Source organism: Cygnus olor, chromosome 24 (assembly GCF_009769625.2).
Source record: "Cygnus olor isolate bCygOlo1 chromosome 24, bCygOlo1.pri.v2, whole genome shotgun sequence".
NCBI lineage: Eukaryota > Metazoa > Chordata > Aves > Anseriformes > Anatidae > Cygnus > Cygnus olor.
The window spans coordinates 2,704,742-2,710,741 of NC_049192.1; the positions used below are offsets into that span (position 1 = coordinate 2,704,742).

Below are 6,000 nucleotides of genomic sequence, written 5' to 3' on the forward strand. Positions count from 1 at the left end.
GGGGATGAGCACACTCGGAGAGCAAATCCTCCCCCCGTGATTAACCAGCCTGACCTTTCCAGGGCTCACCCGGTGCTCTCCGAGCAGATTTACTCTTAACAAACAGAGCTGTAGCTGCCAGTGACAGCTCCCCTTTGGAGCTCTGTTGGCTCAGCCAACACCCAGAGCCAACACGGCCATTATTTTATTTTTCTTATCCAAAGGATTGAGCACAAAAGCCTGGCCAGGAGCACCGATAACACGAGGAGCTTTAAATCCTCCCTGCTGGGTGCCCGCTGTCGGGGCTGCGGTGGGACACAGCCGATGGATGTGGGGCATGGGGGTGGCAGGGACTGGGCACGGGGCACGGGCAGCGCATGGTCCCAGTGTGCCAGCCCCGAGGTCGGGAGGCTTGGGGCACTTTTCTTCTCCCCTCTTCCATCCCAGGAGATGTGAGCTAGGGGAACACAGAAGTGCAGCCCCAGGGCAGCGATCCCAGATGGGGATTTCATAGGTAAACTCCAAGTTTTGGGAGGAGAGGAGCTGTGCAGTGTATCTGCGATGCGATGGCCAGCAGGGATAGCTGGCCCTGTCATTTGTCACCATTGAGCTCAGAAGATTTAAGCCCAGCGTGCACAGATCAGTGGAAAATGCCACGGTTAGTGCAGGCTGTAATGTCTCCTCTGGGACCTCTGAGGCTGCGTCAGCCTTTTACTTAGGCAGCGCACGAGGAACAGCTTCGCCGAGGCCCCGAGGGAAGCCAAAGCCTCTCAGATTAGTGCCTATGCACCCACGTTTTGGCTTGGCTGAAGGTGCCCCCCCTCCTGGGGGGACACACACTGGGTCCCCACGAATGAGGGCATGAGCAGGGATGACCCGTGTCAGTGCAGCAGAGAGCTGGGGCTGTTCTGGCAGCCAGTGTGTGCTCCAGGGAGACCACCAGAAGCAGAGCTTTGGGAGAAATCTTGGGCAGCTTCACTCTGTCAGGCTTTGCAGAGGCTAAAACATTGCTGTGGGGTTGGGGGGGTGGCCTAGTTCCTTACAGTGTAACCTTCGGTGCTAAACCTCTGATTACAGATCCATCAAGGTCTGGCAGGTAAAGATCTGCAGCCGACAGCCGTGCTGAGACCTTGTGTCGGGCTGGGTGCTCGGCATTGCACCGAGAGCAGCCCTGCAAGGGAGCCTTGTGTGTGTCGGGGGGGGGTGCATCAGGGCTTGGGGTGTCCTCTGGGTGCTGAGGGACGAGCTGTGAGCTCTGCTGGAAGCACTGTGCTCATGCTGTGCTCACGCTGTGCATGCTGTGCACACACCATGCGTGGTGCACACACTGCACACATGCAGCACACGCTGTGCACACACTATGCATGGTGCACACATGTTGCACACATACCGCACATGCTGCACACACACTGTACTTGGTGCAAGCTTGCCGTAGGGTGCAGGCACGATATGTGCCCCGTGCACACATCACACACATGCTGCAGACAGCTCTGTGCCTGCTCAGGCTGTCCCTGCGCCTCCAACATTCCCGTTTCCAGCAAAAGGGTCCCGAGACATGGAATAAATCCAGGATGTAGATGCAAAACAGGCAGACACTCACCCACACCCATTCCACATCCATCTGAAAACGCGAGGAATTAACCAGGTGCAGCATGAATGTTAAAACACCCGAGCTACATTTATTTTTAAAGAGAACTTTCCACCTCCCTGGATGGATGGAGCTCTCAGAGCAACAATATGTTTTCCACCGTGGCTCCGAGCAAAATGGTTTGCTCCTGGATTGACCTCTATTGTGTTCATAAATGGCTCGTGGTGCTTTTTGATTCCCCCGTCACAATGACTTGACCTCAGGATTTATGGTGAAGGTCCTTTCAGCCGCATGCTGTTTCCCACCAGGCTCAGCCTGTCGCTTTTCTGTAGCGAACCTGCCAAGAGCTGCGCCCTGCGCCGCTGCTCGCCCCTCGCTGCCCAGCCCGCGCTGCTGTCAGCTTCCACTTGACAAATTTGCAGTGGGCAAAAGCAAAGGGGTTTTTCTTTTTTTTTTTTTTCCCCTCTTTCCAATGGCAGCATTTTGGCAGGGCAGCATATGCTTCTGAGGCTGCGAAGGCTGGGAATTCGACAGCTCTTGTCAAAGAAAAACACTCTCTCCCTGTCTCTTTCTTTCTCCCCCACATTTGCACAACCCTGGGCATTTTCATAAACTGGGATTTTGCTTCTTGTTCGGGATTTCCTCTTGCTCTCCCAAGTGACAGACATGCCGCCTTTGGCTCATCCACCTGGCTTTCGCGTCTCCACTCCAGCAGTGACTGCACATGAGTGATACCGTAATAGCTAAATCTTACCAATGCCGATGGCAATGAGCTGCGAGCTGGAGTTGTCCCTCCAGTGGTTTCCAAGAGCTTTTTTGAGGCTTCTCCACCCTCCAGAGAGGCAGGGAGGCGCAGGGACCCTCAGGGAGCCTGAAGCTGCGGTTGCCAAATCGCCTCGGGTGCTGAGCAGCTCAGGGCTGCCCTCGGGGTGAGGGGCGCAGAAGTGCGAGGGCTGCGAATTGTCCTCTCCGTTACACTCTGCACACCACTGTGCTCTCTGCAAATCCCCTGGCACGACACGAGCCTCATCCGTGCCACAGCTTCCCAGGCTTTACGGAGAGATCCTCCACCACCATCGCTCCTCAGAAAGAGGAGAGCGGCGCTCCTGAAAAATACATTTATTCCCACTAGCAATAATCCTTCCTTAATCCAAGGAAAGCATCCAGGGGCAGGATGCAGGAGGGGGGCAGCCCTGCTTACTGTGGCTGCCCCGGCTGGGTCCCCATCACCCGCGGTGCCTGGGGCTTTGGGGACAGGTGGGACACGGCTTGGACCCTTCCAGCATGCCCTGAGCTTCCCCTCCAGTGCCAAAGGGCCGGGAGAAATCCGTCAGCAGGCAGGGACACCCACACACCAGCCCTGGGGATGGAGCCCGTAGCATCGTCTGCAACGAGCAGCCGCCTGCGCTAAGGATTGGGAGTCGGGAGTGTGGGGAAAAATCAGTTTTAATGATCAAAATAGCCAGAGCATTGCCTCAGGCTCCCTTCCGAGTGTGTCCCCTCCGTAAATATTGGCCTACTTCAGTACAGATGTGTGTTTGCATGATGGTAGCAGAGTAGGGGACCGGGCACCAGCAGCTAATTCGGATGCAGAGAGGTTTGGGCAGTAGCTGGAAGGGTGCGCACGCACCTGGCAGGAGGTGAGCCAAGGAAAAAGCTGCAGCCTGAACTCCTCTGCCACATTCTTGAAGGTTTTGCTGGAGACAGGGAAAAAGCAGGGAGAAAACCTGAGCCAGGGTGCACACACCGGGTTCTTGAATGCATTTTTATACTGATTTGCACAGTCCCCCTGTAAAGTGTGGTGACCACACGAGTGAGACACTCATGGGCTTGAACCACTGCGAATTAATCACTGCTCAGAAGTTTATTGCATGTGTAAAGATACAGGCCGAACCCACCTGCACTTCAAGCCGGCATAAATCCAACAAAACAGTCTGTACAGTGATGTGAGGTGTCTACAGAAATATTAATTGTATGGAGATGAGCTTGGACGGGACCCCAACACCCCCAAATTTCTCCCCAGTGCACCTCAGACCCGACCCTAGTACAAAACCATGCAGACAGACAGCACAAGGAGGCACCGACAGGCGTACAGCAGGCACTGAGGACGCCCTGACTCAACAAAGCGCTGCCCCGATGGAAGTGTTTGCCTTGGGATTGTGCTAGATCCAGTCAATTTGCCTAAATCCCCCCTAATAAGCCCGTATTGATCACTGCAGTTCCCAGGCACACGAAAGGCACAGAACTCTCTCTGCAGCGGCTCCGCAGCAGCGGTGTCTGAAGAGGATCAAAGCATTCAACCTCCTTTATTGTCCTTCCCTTTCATCCCACTGCCTGGATTTCATCACGAAGGGACCTACCCAGACTTGTTCCTCAGGAGTCTCCCAGCCCCAGTAGCCATAGAAACCGGCTATTTTTAGGCTGTTTTCATGATGCCAGTAAATGACTTTTCTCTACTTCGGAGAGACAGAAGACCAGGTCAGCCTTGTGTGCTGTCGCACGGTAAATGATCATCTCTGAAAAGCCATGCAAGAAGATAAACGTGGCATTTGCAAACGAGCGCACGTATCCACATGCAGAGCGGCTCCATTCCTATCGTATTTCCTATGCCAGACAAATTATTTAGGACAATTTTTGGAGTATGGGTTTTACAGACGTTTGGAGATCGGGGTTTTTGCTATATGACAAGCTTTGCCCTTCCCTGAGCTGGTTTCAATACACACACCCTTCCCCCTCGGTAGTACAAATTGACACCCTTTTGAAATTCGACCACTGCCATGGGGCACCTGGCAGCACATGGGCTGGGGCTGGGGACGGGGACACAGATGGGGACTGTCCCATCAGTGCTCACCGGGTGTCCTGGAGCTGCAAACAAAAACACCCAGCCCAGCGGCTTCTGCTGTAGCGTGCCCAGTTTGCAAGATTGTACTGTAAATTATAGATGCATCTGCATGTCATGGCTGTGGTTTGCACAGAAGGACCGGCCTGTTGATCTGATCTGTTCTGTTCTATCCTATCCTAGCCCAGTCTAGCCTTCTCTACTTCTATTCTAGTCTATTCTAGTCTACTCTATCCTATCCTACTCCAGTCTGTTTTCTCTTCTCTTCTCCTCTCTTCTCTTCTCCTCTATCCTAGTCTAGTCTACTTCTATTCTACTCTGTTCTATTCTACTCTGTTCCTATTCTATTCTACTCTACTCTGTTTCTACTCTACTCTACTCTATTCTATTCTACTCTACTCTACTCTACTCCCCCCATCCCGTTCTCTCTGTTCGGTCGCTGTTGGGTTTTGCCCGGGGACTGCACGTGGTGGCGGCCCTCTGTCCCTCTGTCCCTCTGTCCCTGGCGCCAGCATGTGCCTGGCCCGGCCGCGCGGAGCTGCTCGAATAAACTGGATTCAGCCCCAGAGCCGGCCGTCATTCCCAGTGCGCTGCCTGCGGGCCGGGCCCTGCGCCCAATCCGGAGTCACGCCGGTTCGCGTTTACACGTGGGAATTCGGAGCGGGGGCTGACACCCCGCAGCGCGGGGACGGACAATGAAATAGTGCTGGGGCTGAGCTCCGCGGGGTGTCTCGGTGGCGGTGCGGCCGGTGCGGGCCCGCTGCGGGATGGAGGAAGCGGCACCGACGCCGCCGCCCCCCGGGCACGGCGCCCGCTGAGAACGCGCGCCCGGCCCCAGGTCATCGAACGTAACGCGGCGCGGCCCCTTTAAATCTGAGGGCGCGGCGAGCGGGACGGATCACGGGGGAGGGAGGAGGGGGGGGATTCTCGCGGAGGGGCGGGGGTCAGGTGGGCTCTGCCAGGCGGCTCCGCGCGGCGCTTCCCCCGCCGGTGGTACGGCCCGCGGGCAGGCGAGGCCGGCTGAGGCGGGCGGGCGGCTCAAAGGGCGGTCGGGGCGCGCATGCGCGGGGAGGCGCAGAGGCTCTTGGAGGCAGGCCGGGGCTGCGGTACCGCAGACCTCGTGGCGCAACGGTAGCGCGTCTGACTCCAGATCAGAAGGCTGCGTGTTCGAATCACGTCGGGGTCACGACTTCCCCCGCGGGGGTCTATTTTACACCCGGGGCCGTGGGGTCAGAGCCGGCCCGAGGCGTGCGGGGGCCGGGATCCGGAGCTACGGCGTGGGTCGGGCCCAGGGGCCCGGTGCAGACACGGGGCCGTGGGGTTGGGCTCTCCTCTCACCCCACTGAGGGTCTGGGGCAGGCCGCGGCCCGGGGCCTGGTGCCCGTCAAGCTGCATAATATCTCCACGGTCCCACAAAATCACCTGAAATTAACGTTTTTTTCCCTTCGGCAGGAAAAAAGAAAAAATAAAAACTGTAATGTGTGGGATACATAAAGCATCTAAGAGGTTGTTAACTGTAACTGCTCTAAGCTGGGTTAAATGCTGGCTGCGTACACCTGAGGTCCTTTGGTCTTGATCTCTTTCCATTCACTGC

General features: G+C 56.4%; 1 non-coding gene across 1 annotated transcript; it reads left to right on the plus strand.

Moving 5' to 3' along the window:
- The first annotated feature begins 5,520 nt into the window (after positions 1 to 5,520).
- TRNAW-CCA lies at positions 5,521 to 5,592 on the plus strand. The gene has a single exon. It is a non-coding gene; the product is annotated as a tRNA-Trp (tRNA).
- Positions 5,593 to 6,000: the final 408 nt, after the last annotated feature.